This window comes from Molothrus ater, chromosome Z (assembly GCF_012460135.2).
Source record: "Molothrus ater isolate BHLD 08-10-18 breed brown headed cowbird chromosome Z, BPBGC_Mater_1.1, whole genome shotgun sequence".
NCBI classification, from domain to species: Eukaryota; Metazoa; Chordata; class Aves; order Passeriformes; family Icteridae; genus Molothrus; species Molothrus ater.
This window is the reverse complement of record NC_050511.2, coordinates 49224505-49239212: the sequence shown is the minus strand read 5'-3', so window position 1 is coordinate 49239212 and position 14708 is coordinate 49224505. Positions and strand designations below refer to the sequence as shown.

The following is a 14708-nucleotide window of genomic DNA, read 5'->3' as shown; positions in this document are numbered from 1 at the left end:
AAAAGCAAAACAATTAAACATTAAATCAAGACATTGTAGAATGATTGGCCTGGCCTAGGCTTGCTAACTCTAGAGCCCTGACTACAAAACTTAGTTTCTTACAGGACAATTTAGAATCTTACCTGAAGATTTTGGTTATACTTTTTGTTATTGTCTGAGTGCTCCACTGAAACACTACTCCAATTTTTAACTTTTAGTATCAATACTAAGTTATATACTCACCCAAACAATTACAGTGCATTTATAAACTATAGCATGCCCCTTGGAAGAACGTAGTATATGAAAACTGCTCGGAATGCCAGTGTTTTCTCAGGTGGCTGATCAAGGTATTTCTCAAGTAGAAAAATACTAAAAAGATGCTTTTCATCATCTCCTTATTTAGGCAGCTTACAAATGATAAGCCTTCTCATTCACTGACAAAGCAAAACCAAACCAAATGCAAAAATGTTGTAGAAGATTGCAAAGATAAACTGACATCATGCCAGTTGCCCAAGTAGAAGTACAAAATGTGTATGTTTGAGGTACTCTGGATTAATGAAAAAGATGACATTTACTTCTTCAGTGTTTTAACAATTCTGCTCATAAAGAATACACGAAGAAATTACAAAACTTCAGTCTGTAAAGACTGTTTGTTCCATCTCTTTCTTTCCCACATAGAGGTGAAAGAGATATTTTTAAAATAATTTGTAACATGAAGCGTTTAATGTAGTGGCGAAGATCGGCTCCAGGCTGCTCTGGGTTTGCAAGGCCTTTAGTGTTGAAAAACTCCACATAATAGGGTAGTGTGCCCTAGATAATGTCTTAGAGGATTCTAATTGAATCTTTCTTCAGAGGCTAGAGAGTACTACCATGCCCCTAATCTCTCTTGGTACACGAGTTTTTCACAAAGAAAACTCCACTGGTACTTCTTAGTTATGCAGTTTTTAAGTCCAGCTGAAAAACAGTCAAAAGAATAGCCAAATCCTGCTTATAAAGCTACCTTTACATACTTCCTTGTCCACAGTTCATAGACACTTGACAAGCACTTCTTTAAGCAGAGACAGGAGTTCACACTGCCCTTGTGCCAACAGATCCATTTCAGTTTCCACAGCACAACTGCGTGGGGTTAGGCAGCTGCTTAGCCTTAGTGAGCTGCTTGTACCAGTTCTCTGTGAGGTCGCACAGTGAAAGTGAACAAGCAGGCACGACAAGTAACCATGCTGCCTAACCCTTCCCTAATGAACACTTCTTCCAGCATAAAGCCTACCTCACAGAAACCGGCACCTGCCTTCTGAGTGCCAGTTACATGGCCAATATTCCTTCTCTCAAACTGTGGTAAACAAGGTAAATGGAATAGCTCAAAACAAGGACAGCTATCAAACCAAGGCTGCAACATCCTCCTCTATTCCTGCACTCGTTCCATCATTCCAAACATATTAATCATCTCCTAAGATCTTAAGACTCCTTTTTTTACATCATGAGACTTTCCACCTCTTCTACTTCAAGGTAGCATTTTTACATTTTTGGGGGGGGTTATTAACTGGGAACAGGTAAGGCAAGAGTAATAGAACAGCTACAGCTAGATTAAGTTTATTCTTTCCTTGTTATTCAGTAGGATCTAGAAGCCAGTTCCTTAGAAAGCTCAGTTTGATTTTGGACATTTCTTTAAAAACAGGTAATCTATAGTGCTGAGTAAACAGTCAAATAAGAAGCCACCACAAAGAGTAGCACTCAATTACAGGTTAATGAAACAAAGTATTCTTCTGTACCTACCAGATCAATTTCCCTAACTAAATAAGGCATATTACACAATTGACTACAGCAACAGGTGCCTTTCCTGAAACTACTTTAGCTGTTATATGATTTTTAAAATTCTGATAATAATTTATGGAATTTATGTTAATTATTATTAATTATGCATTAATTATGCTAAATAATTTATGCTAATTATTTTGCAATTCCAGGATAAAACCCACTGCATTCATAGCAAAAACCATAAACATCTGAAAATCAGCAACTCTAAGTTTCTGAAATCTTTGTGAGTCACATATAGTTGAAAACAGAAGGGTAAGTCTAGTACGGCAAAATCCTTCTTTAGAACGCGTCCACATGTTAAAACCATGGCTGGTATCTATTTAGCATTACTTCTGGAATCACTGAATCCTATAAACAATCTTTTAATTTCTAAAAAAGCTGTATGTAACTCCCTTATTACCCTCCCCTCAGCATTCAGCTGCAGTATTTTCTCCCCCCTCATTTTCTAGAAGTCACAAATTCTTCAGGACAGTACAATTAATTAGAAATGGGGTAGTTCCAGAGAACCGTACATTTGTATTGATGGTTTTCCTAGAATTTAGTTAGTCATCTCTCTATGCTATTATTTTTAAGTCAACAATAAGGAAGAATATGATCATAGGTTTCATTAGGAAAAAAGAACATGGGCAATTTTAATGGAAAATAATTCTTTCAAAAAGGACCTCTCTCCACACATGTTAATTAAAACTGTACATTTGCCAAAAGGGCAAATTTCAAAACATGACAATTTCAAGCTATACCAGTGATAACCACAGCTATATTTAAACTAACTGTTCTACTGCATACTTTGTTAATTTTTATAGAATTTGCTAACAAAAGCTAAGTGTCACGAGAAGAATGAAAATTTCCTTTATCTTCCACTTCTGCAGCATGTCTCTAGATAATTACTATATTCATTTACTCTTTTTTCCTCTTTCATGTTTGCAAAGGAGATGCAGCTCCTACTTCCAAAGTGGGGATTTAATAGGAAGTACAATGCTGTTGATGCCAAAATAAAGATTTCAAAGAAAGTGGAGCCAAACTACGGGAAATTTCAAAACCATGTATTTGTACTAAAAATAAACTGACCTTACATAGATAAAGCCTACCATTTCAGTAAGCTGAAGAAAGAAATCATAGGCAATGATCACAAATAAGAAAGCCTCTCTTCCTCTGCTATATAGACCCCTCCCAAACACAGCTCAAGCTGCTGATTACCAGTCACCCTAGAAGCACTGTCTTAGCACTGATGGCTGCTCTTCCGTAGGCCTGAGTGCTCAATAGCTCTGCCAGCACACAGATTGCTCCACTGCCTCTGTTGTCAACTCCTGAAGCTCGCTCCTGCACTGCACACCTTCAAAGAGTTATTAACAGTAATTAAAATGTTCAGAGAAAAACATTATGTACTTTGCATTTATGCTAGATACAGGGCAAGAACATAAGGAAATAACATTTTCCTCTTGAAGATGCAAAAGCAACCTTGAGCATGTGACTATCAAGAGCTGTAAAATTAAGAGTAAAAAGCTTAATTTTTTAATTACTATAAAATATGCATTTTCATTCTTAAAGTCAGAAATACCTCTACTTAGTGTGAAAGCCTTAAGCTCATCCAAAAGGACAATAAGCCATATACCATTTTGAATATTCCAGAAATCCAGCAGGCATCATGACACAACGGCAGAGCTTTCTTTGAAACAGTCATCAAAGATGACTGCTTTTCTTTGTGATATCGCTCATTTAAAATTTCCACAAATATTGTTTTCTGACAGTATAAACACAAACTTGACTGACAACAAAGATTGATGTCTATGCTTCCAAGGTAGCTTAAGCCTTAAATATGTGAAGATTAAGTTTTCCTCAAGAGTTCACATAGGTTTTTTGTGAAAAAAAATTTACTTAAGTTTCTGCAATATACTCCTTTCACATACATATTTTTAATGAAGTGTACAGATCTACAGATGAAGACACTAGGTTTTAAATTTAAAGTCAAAAATGTTCTATACAACGCCACACTGTAGGGTTTCGGATCATTTTATACTTCATTATGTACAAGTCATGCCATAAACATCCAGGATCTCAAATAAACCACGAGTAAGCTATCTCTCTTGACTTTAGTCAGAAGGAAATTTACACAGCCTTACAAAGTACCATAACTTGACAATCTGGTTTATAATTTATTATTAAAGGTTAAAATCAAGAAAGAGGAGCTGAAAGAAACCACCACACCAATGCCAAACAATATGACTGGGGTTAAAACCCAGGAGGGGTTTTAACAAAAGTACTAGTGTGTGAAAGGCTATAAAAGAGATTCTTCCATTTAAACCAGCTGCTAAGAGATCTGTAACAACACTTATGCTATGTAATAACATGTATTAAAAAAATTGAAAAAAAGGTTGAAATATGTTAGCAAATTATTCAAAGGTGATGGCAAACAACTTAAAGGAAGAAAAAAAACCCACTGCGATAAAAGTAAAAATGTGACAAACTGTGGATTACTTTCTTTCCTCTTGCAAAGGAAATAGTTTAACTTGCACAGCACAAAGAAAGAGAAAGAAAACTAGCTGGATCACAATAGCAATCAAAGTTTCTGCAAAACTGCTATCTGAAGCATCCCTTTTAGCACTCATTTTTAACTCTAGTTCCTTCTGGAAACAGAAAGATTCCAGGATACAGTGTTTATCAGCACCTCTACCTTGCAGCATAAAAGACATCTACTTTTGTTACTTTGATTCCTATTGTTTTGCAGAAGTAAATATACACAGCTTTGTTTAAGAAAATAATACTGGGGGGGGGGGGGGAACTCACTTCCCATGCATCCAAAAATGTATCCAAAAACCATCACAGATTCATAGGAAGATACCAAAAAGATTTGACTCTTAACTGATCGATCATTTAAATTTAAATCGATCAGTTATAAATTTTCAGACTCCAACAAATAGTTTTTAAAAAAATCTTTCCAGTCTCAACTTAACTGTGATGCTCAAAAGACATATGTTCTTGACTGTATGGTTTTTGAATATTGAATTTTCTGCTTCACAATTAAAGATTTCATCCAAAAGAGAAGAATTTTTACTTTTTTTTTTAAGGAAATTCATATGCACAAACACTCATTTAAATCTAGGACAAAAAGCTCTAAGAATCGCACACTTAAAGTAAAGAGGTTGGAAAGAAATAAAAGTCTGTTTGATGATGTGTATCCCATAAATTAGGAGTTGAATAATTGTTCTAGCACATGAAAGATTTGTCTCAAGATCAACAATAGATTCAATATTTTTATTTGCAAGCTGAATTTTTAATTACTCCTTAATGCTTTCTAGGAGAGTAGTGTTGCATGCAAGGAAAACATGGTCACAACTACGAACCCTTGTCCTTTCTGTCTCATGTGTATTTCGTTTCCTCTCTGCTTGGCATTGTTTCTTATCAGTTTCTCACTCTAAGAAACTCTCATGCCTGCTTCTCAGGCCCACCTTCACTTCATCTTTTGGAAAAATTAGTAATAAACTAGCCCCCGTAAGGATCATACTTTAAAGAAAGCTTCTGTATTAATACATTAGTTGCACAAATGAGGAGAAAGTCATAATCTCAGCCTGCTGGCAGACACAGGAGATAGCACAGCATCAATAAACCTCTATTTTTGTTTACATCTCCCCCATATCCAGAAAACATGCAACTTTGTTGAAATCAATGTTTCATCTTTTCAGTATACATGAAAAAGGACAAGTTCTCCTTGCTCAATCCTTCACCTAAATATTACATCAGTCACACAACAAGAATTTTTCCCTTCAGTTTTACTTCACAGTGTAATATATCCTCTAACAGTCTTCATTTCTTCCTCCTCTCAATGGGATGCAGAAGTTAGTTGGTAAAAAAATTATTTTTCCCTGATTAAATGATGCTGTGAAGTGATTTAATAGTAAAACCAGCTATGCAAGAAACATGATTTTGAGAAGAAAACCCATGAAGCCAATACAACTCCTGAAAATTATCAATCATTAAATCCACACATCCTATTAATACCCTGTACTCTATAAAATACTGGTTATTAAACAAGTTATCACCTTTGGAAAGTCTACTGTTTTAAATTTCACCATTTGGTTGAAAATTGAATGACTAACACTTTTCAGTCTAGGACAGTTCAAATCTAGTCTTTGGATTACATGCTTTGAGAACCCTGGATCCTGCTGAGGCACTGCTTTTTGTGAGTGTGAGTGCGTGTGTGTGTGTGTGTGTTCTGACCTGTTCTCCTTATATTTAAAGGTACACACTGAAACAGCAACCACGATAAAAAACTCCTCTGCAAGAGCATAACATCCTTCATAACACACTAGGCTACACTTGTTACACACAAGCACTAAAAATACCAATTTTGTACACAAAACAGTTGAATCCTAGGTGTCCAAAATAAAGTTCACAAAAATAAAAATCTTTCTAATGAATTGTAATGTTGTTACTTCAGGATTCTACACCAAAGACTGCATTTATTGTCCAGTCCTCAGCCCTACAGAGCACAATCATTATACACCAAAACCAAGCAATATAGAGCAGATGCTACAGAGGACCAGTACAGACAGAGTGACCCTTTCAAATATACAGAAGTCCCATTACTGTACATACATATAAATATACACACATACAGTTGAAACTTATGTGATGGCAACACAAAAATTACCCTGAGCAAACTGATCTCCCTACAGACAGTATACTATGGAGCACTGCAGGAAAGATTCAGCAATGAAGAGTTATTTTCAAGTTACTTTCACACTTTTAAAGAACTCAGTTTTACTTCCATACATTTGTTTTCTACTTTAGAAAACTGTTGTACATTTACAAGTAGGGTTGTACACAGCAGAAGAAAATTATGTAGAAAGAGAATCTTCTGTGACAGAATTTCAAACTAATGACAATTAAGACAACTCAGTTTCTCTACCAGGTTTTATTAAACAGAAAAAAATTTCCAGCACTGACAGAAATCAAGTGAAAAACAAGCATATCATCTACTTTTGAGTTCAAGAAGTTTCCTCCACAGAAACTAAGTTTTGCACTATGGTTTCCACCCTATTCAAGGTCATATACTGTGCACTGAATAACTTCACATTAATTACTTCAACATTGGGAAAGGACAGATAACTGAGATGAAGGGGAAAGAACAGACAACAGAAGCTAGAGTAGTTTTCCTGGTAATACAAGACCAGAACAAACAGCTTGTCTGTATACATGTAGCAAGAAAGACAAATTAGAGACTAGAGAATCAAAACAGATGAACCGACAAATCAAAAGAGTGAGAAAATGAATTCAGTATCCTGTGTAATGAAATGAGGAAGTGAACCAGCAAAATACCTACATAAATAGAAAAAAAAATGGAGAAAAAAATTCCTAATTAAACTGAGCACAATCAGAAGGACAAAGAAGGCCTAAAATACCAAGAGGGACTACATGCAATTTATTAATTAACTACATCACCTCTTAAAGTTACAAGTCAACAAAATACTTGGATGCTATATTCTTTTCATTTTCAGTGGTCTTTGGGATCACTGCACCACCATGCATTTCATGCTGACTCCTGAACAGCATTTGTGTTTAGCCTGGAAAACACTATGAAGACATACAGAATCATAGAATCATTTAGGTTGGAAAAGACCTTTAAGATAGGGGAGTCTGTATCTCAAAGTGTTGAAGCATAATTTACACATTCAAATGCAGTATGAAGTATGTTATCACTCTGGACATGTGTAAAAATGTGCCTTGAATTCTTGCTTTAAAAATGTTTATTGTCTTTTCCAAAGTACTGCAGACTAGGAGTCACCTAGTAAGATGGACCAAAAGCTGGAGCAATACTAAAATTTTGTCACATCCTTCTCATGTGCCACTTCAGTTGTATCTACCAGGCAACTTACCAACAAGGAAAGGGTTACCGTTCCCTGATTTTGCCATACGGTGGTAAGATTTGATTTCTGCCTATATGTGAACTAGTTTTGGATCATCCTTATTCCCGTGACTAATGCAATCCACTTTCCAAGAAAATAGTAACATCTCATTTAAATAGTAGAATCCTAATAGAGAGCACTGAGCCCACCATACACCTCTCCAGCTGTATGAAGTATGCGCACTTTCACAGACTACACATGTGTAAACACAATTCTGATTCCTTTGCTTCTACTACTCACTGTGCAGAAAGAATAATTTATCTTCTCCTTGACTTTAAATGCCCTTGTAATAGACCATGTCTTTTAATGAATAAGAATGGCAACAAGTTAAATTACTAGTAGTTCAATGTGATTAAGGAAGTTAATTGCAAAGATAATGGCTGGTGTATTGAATCATATGAGCATTCATTCCATTGGCTTTCACAAGAAATTCAGGGTGTGGTTTCCTGGTCAGTTTAAGCTGATCTATGGCTAGAGAGAGCAAAGGCAGTCATGTCATTCCTCACCCTCGGGTTTTCACAGCTCTCATCACAGTGACTAACAACTGCAAGGCAGCATGGTACCAGAATAATTTATTTTACCATGCAGTTCACATATGACAGTTGCTACACTATGAGGGAGGTGTAGAAATGCACTGTTGAGGATGGTGCTGCTCTTTTGGCAGCAGACCTGAGTTTCAACAACTTCAGTCAAGAGGGAAACAGCAAGAGCGGGGAAGAATGGTATCAACAGGAGTAGACAAAATACTTTTTCACCTACCCACTCTGCAAAGAGTGTTTTCAAAAATGCTGCCTCTAACTCCAACGTAAAACTCACGTCCACAGACCTGAAGAAATAGGAACAATTTTCACATGCTGAAATGAGAAAAGAGAAATTTTAAAAGTCTCTTAAATATAGTCTTTCATAAAAAATATGCAGCACCAAATGAAACTGTAAGTACAAAATATATACAATGGTCAAAAGCAGGAGAACCAAAAGCAAAAGTGCAGTTAAATGCAACAGTTAAATGAGTGCAAAAGAATTAAGAACTGCAACTTGAAACAACAGCTGCAGGCATAATTTCATGATATAACTAACTTTCATCCTCATGTTTTGACACATGTTTTGTTTAATTGGGATATTTTCTAAAAGAAAGTTGACAAACACACACTTGTGCTTATCACTTAACACTGGATTAGTTCAGCAGAAAACTTGATAAATACTCCCTGGTAGAACCCAAATCAACTCCTTATCTCCCCAGACAGGGTACACAAAGCAGATTAATTGTCTTGACTACAGATCAAATCAAATGAACAGCAACTTGACAACTGCTAGGGAAACTAGGAGATTTATTCATATTTTGCTGTTTTCATGTTTCTGATTGTGATAGATTACTTCCATTTCTCATTATATCAGACAGAAGTAGTAAACAAGATTTGGGAGTGAACAGCAAGCTCAGAAGGAGAGATAACTTCATTCATACCAGGCAATACTACCACAAGCACATAACTCAAAGTGGGTTAAAAACAGGTATTTATGAAGCAACTATAGTAAAAAAACTATGTAATTCTATGTAAAATATAAATTTTTAAAAAAGGCTTCTGAGCCAGAAATCTATGGATAATAAGCAGGAAGTGGTTGATGACTCTTAAAAAGCTTGAGCATTATCTTCCAAAATTCCAAAGTCTTGTTACCTGAAGATTTAATCTGGTACCAGAATGACTGAATTTAATTTGAAAATGAAATACCGCTGCTGTGTATAGTGTTGTTCCTGAGTTTCCCCCTTACTAATCCACAAGGAGGCCACTAACCTCAACTATAAACATCCATAGGTTTAGGTACATAGCTGGTCTGCTTTTGATAGCCAACAAAAAATTACAGGTAATGACACTCTGGTTTCTTTGATTTTTTTAAGTTTAACTTGAGTCACATATTCCTGCTAACAAAATAAGCTTAAATAAAGAACAAATTTATTTGCCATAAAACTGAAATTCTCGCAGCTTTTTAGAGAAATTTTCTGATCCAATTAAAAATTATTTTTCTGTGCTTACTTTTACATATTCTCACCCTTATTAAATATAAGGTTTGGATCTAAATTAGCCTCAGCATTCCATAGAAAGAAATTAATTTTATTTAAGAAATGAAATTTATTTCATTTCTGTATTAAAGCAGCATGAAGTGTAATTTTTCTTCTTTGACTTTTTTTTTATTTTAGTTTTTGATTAAATGCCCTTGAAAATAAGAAGTCACAAGACAGCTTCTGAAAATTTTGTTTTACTTTAGGTTTACTAGGGCAGTTTTAACCAACACCTCAATAGCTTGCATTTTCAACTAACAGTTTGGAGATCAACCAGTGGCATTCAATTCTCAGAAGGTAGCATCTTCTAACAAAAAAAGAATTTAGCATCTTCTAACAAAAAAAGAACATTTCCAAAACACTCAAAAACCCCAGGTCTTCCTGAAGTGTCACAGGCAGCACTTAGCATCTCAGAGCATACTCAAACTTGCAGTTATCACCAACCACCTGTATCTTCACTGAAACACATAAAGGCTCTACTTCAGAAAATTTCTTTAAAAACACTCAGTTTATGTTTACACCTTTAATATGTCTATAGTCTTTGTTTCACTCTCTCAAAAGAAAGTTTTTTAGGGAGGTTCTACTTTGCAATGTTAGATTTGTACAGTTTTAAGAACTACAGATATTTTACCTGCATCATTTCTACCCAGAAACAATCTCAACATAAGTTATCTTTATTAGTATTTCAGGGCTGATACATGACTCTTCTTCCCTCCTTTCTCAACTGAAATAATAAAACCTTCATGAAAATAAAAAAAAAAAAAACTTGGGAAAAGAGGTCATCATACTAATTGTATGACAGCATAGGAATCATACACCCACATTAGATAGCAATTCCACAACTTAAGAAAAAAAAAAACAAAACCAAACATAAAAAAAGCATCCCTGTATTCTCAAATAGAACGCAGGAAAAACAAAACTACAAGTTCCTCTATAAGCACATTTGACAAATTAATAAAAGAAATAGTCTCACTCCAGTGAGAACTTTCTTAATTTTCTCTTAAAATTTTGCAACATGCACTTTTAAAACAAATGTGAAAAAAAATGCTGATCATAGCAGAATTACTCAGTATAATTTTAAATTAAATTTTTCAAAAATATACCTCTTTAGACTATTTGCTGCTTCATTAATCAGCATTTATAAAAGACTTTTCTCATCAATATATAAAAGACTTTTCTCATCCTCTCTCCCTATAAAGGCTTCTACTACCACAGTGTGTTAAAAGATGTCAGGAAATTTTTTTAATCACAAGGGATTAAAAGAAGCCTTAACTTCTGTATCAGAATACCTAGATTTTAAGAACAGCAAAGGTCTTACATGTCACCAACATGCAGGATACAAGTTTAAGTTAGTGTAACATCTACATCTTTGCATGAAGTTGGAAGTGCTGACTTCCGTGAACATTTCACCTCTGCATATAGTTACAATGAAAAAAATAAACATTAGGCATGGTTAGTTTCCTGGGACAGCTGAATTTCCCATCATGGCCAAGACTTTGGATTTTGAAATATCAATAAGTAAAGGAAAAATATCAGCAATCAAACTTTCACTTAAAAAGCAGCCAGGGAAGTTAGCAGTACACACAACGAACTTGGGTTTATTACTTAGTTTCAAGTTGAGAAACTTTATCAAGACATAAAACAGCCAGCTACCGTCACACTATCCCAGCAGTGGGAGCACAATAATTCAGACTTGTTTAAAATATTTTTATCTTCTGAGGACTACAATGCTGTAGAAACTTCATCCCTGTAGCAATCTGCTGCATAGTTAAGGCTTTCAGTAAGGTCTATAAAAATGCATTATATGAATAACCATCCTGATTATTGATTAACCCCGCAAAATAGATGTCAATCAGTTCGCTTCCACATATGCACTTCAACCAGGCACCAGCGACAAGGCGAACAGCAGCGGCTCCACGTTTTCTCTGCTACAGACAAGCACCCCCAGACTCGGGGTACTAAACTTCAACTACCACGTGAAACCGCAAATACCCAAAAACTCATCGCGATCTACCTCTAACCTGCGCGCCAAAAGATTTTTTTACCACCTTATTAGGGGTTACTCCGTAATAAAGTTTAAAACCCGGGCAAGCGCAGGCCCCGAGCGGCGGCCGGCACCTCCGCCCCGCGGAAGGTCGGGAGCGCGTCCAGCCCCGCAGAGCGGCGCTTCCCGGCGCATCCCGGCCCGCGGCTGGGCGCGGGGCCACGGCCCCCGCGGGGCAGGAAACCGGCCCTGGCCACCGCCGCGGGGAAAACGCGACGCCGGCCGCCCTAGGAAAAAAAGAGAGAAAAAGAAAGAGGAAGGGAATGGAAGCCAGACCCGCACGCCCTGAGTACCACAAAGTTCCCCGCGGTGCGCCCGGCCCCTCAGCTCCAGCTCGGCGACGGCCGCCGGCTTCCTCCTTCTACAAGTACCTGGCGGAGCAGCCCTCGGGAATATCCCCACCCCAAGCCCGGCCCCTCCGAAACCCGGCCCCTCTCCGACACCCACCTTTCCCCTCGCTCCGCTCCGCTCCGCTCCCTCCGACGGGGGCGGAGAGGACCTCCCCCAGCCCCTCTCTCCCCACCCCCGCTGCTCCGCGGAAGAAGGAGCCGGGGTGTGCAGGTCACCGCCCCGCTCTGCCGCAGGCGGCACCAGGTGGAACCCTCGGGGCGCTCCCCCCGGCCAGCGGCCGCCGCCCGCCCCTCAGCGCGGCCCCGGCGCGGCGGTGGACCGGGACCCCCGTGCACGGCCCGGCGGGGCGGGCGGGGAGCGCCCGCGGGCGGGGCCGCCCCGGAGCGGAGCGCGGCGCAGACGCATCGAGGGCCCGTGCCCCCGCCCCGGCCTTTCCCTCCGCGGCGCCTGCGCAGTGCGGCGGTCCCGCCGCTGTGGGGCGCGGTCGGGCTGTGCCGGGGCCTCGCCCGCCCGCCGCGGCGCACGGGAGCAAGGCGTCGATCGCTCGGCATCACTTAAGCTGGAAAAGACGCCGAGGTCATCGAGTCTAATCTGTGACCGAACACCATGTCAACTAGACCATGGCACTACGTCCAGTCCTTCGTTAAACACCTCCAAGGACGGTGACTCTATTACTACTCTGGGCAGCCCCATTCCAAACTTTAATCACCCCTTCTGTGAAAGCGTTCTTCCTGATGTCCTCCCCTGCCACAGCTTGAGGCCATATCCTCTTGTCGTGTCCCTGGCTGCCTGGAAGAAGTGACCGACCCCGAGCGACCCCGACCTTCCTTTCATGCAGTTGTGGAGAGTGGTAAGGTCTCTCTCCCCTGAGCCTCCTTTTCTCTAGGCTCAACATCCCCAGCTACCTCAGCTGCTCTTCGGAAGGCTTGGGCTCCAAACCTTTCCTCAGTTATGTTTTCCTTCCCTGGGTTCTCTCCAGAACCCCAGTGTCTTTCCTGCTCAGAACTGAAGCCAGACTTGAGGCACAGTCTCAGCATTACCCAGTGATGGTCAGGGGGATGGTCACTGTCCTGGTCCTCTTGGTGACACTATTGCTTGTACAAGCCAGGACATCATTGTCCTTTTTGGCCAGCTGGGCACACTACGGCCTGATGTTCCATCATTTGTCAAGCAGCACCCCAGGTCCTTTTCTGCCAGGCAGCTTCCTATCCACTCCTCCCCCAGCCTGTAGTGCTGCAAGGTTCAGGGCAGCAGCCACAGGTCAGAGGCTTCACCATCCCTTGAGGGCCCCAGGGCCCTCCTCCCCTTTGGGTCCCACAGAGCACCTGAGGCAGCCAGGACAGAGGGAGAAAGCTTGCCACTCACCCAGCATCAGAAGATGGGATTCATGTACCAGCCCTGCTGTGGATGCTGGTTGTGCTGTTCCTCTATGTGGTACAGCCCCAGCGCTGGCTGTTGTGCTCTTAAAAGGTGGTCAGCCCCTGTCCCTGTAAAAGCTGGACATGTGGGTTTGTGAATTCGCTGAGCCATATGTTAAGGAAACTTCCTACTTGATCAGGAGCCACTCTGGCAGTCAATCTTGCACAACCTGAGCTAGGATCAAGGCCCCTTCACAGCTACACTCCCCTACTCACACCGTAACACCAGATTTCCACACCATCTCCACCCCAGGTTTCCCAGAGCAGAGTTTCAGAAGTCCACATCCCCTGGGTGCAGGGGACAGATGTCTGGTCCCGACTGGAGAGTAGAGCGGGAAGCTGGGTGATGCCAGGCAAGGTCTGGTGACATACTTGTGGCTCCGTGCAGTTCAAGTGAGCTGCATCTACATCCTGCTCCTTGCCCAAGGGCAAGAGGTGCCCTGGAGATACCAGATAGAGACATCTGTCTTTCATGTAATGGCAAGGAATTGTGTTCCTCTGGTTATGTCCTGTGTAGGATGGACTTCCCTGAGTGAACTCTTTTTCCGAGCTATGTTGTTAAAGAAAAGTGTAGCCTCAATCAATGGATCACAGTCACAGGACAATTCTTCAATGTCCTGTGAGTCTGATAGATTTCACTCCTAAGAATACAGGAGTATCTAGAAGTTTGCTTTTCTGTTCCCCCACAAACTACAGGAACAGGACAAATCACCATGATCAAAGTACTTTGGGGAGTAGTTGTTTGAAAAAAAATGAATTTTAGTCTTAACATAAGGGTCAAAAATAAATTTTAGACATAACAGCAGACTCAGAAATTATTATATTTTAATCAGTTGTTATGAGAAAAGGAAGTGAGAATATTTATCAATGTATCTATTTTAGACATGCTAATCTGAGAACATACATATAAACAAATGAGAATATACTAATATATTCAATATTTCAAATGTATTGGAATATATGTTATATATGTTAGTAATTAAAATTTTATATGTATATAAATCTAAAAATTAAGGATTTTTGAGTCCTTTGAAAGAACTTTTCTTTAGAGGTCAGATTGTGAAAAATGACATACAGTTTCATCCCTTAGCACACATGTTTCTTGTTACAAGTTAAATATACAACGTAATTTAAAAATACTA

At 39.3% G+C, this 14708-nt stretch overlaps 1 protein-coding gene across 1 annotated transcript in view; it reads right to left on the bottom strand.

Annotated features, from left to right (window-relative positions):
- Positions 1-12462, bottom strand: part of PTBP3 (polypyrimidine tract binding protein 3) — a 39131-nt gene extending 26669 nt beyond the window's left edge. Inside the window, exons 1-2 of the mRNA XM_036403459.2 lie at positions 12245-12462; positions 8457-8551 (exon numbers count right to left, since the gene is read on the bottom strand). The gene's annotated coding sequence lies outside the window, so the exon portion shown is untranslated. The remainder of the gene's footprint in view (positions 1-8456; positions 8552-12244) is intronic.
- Positions 12463-14708: the final 2246 nt, after the last annotated feature.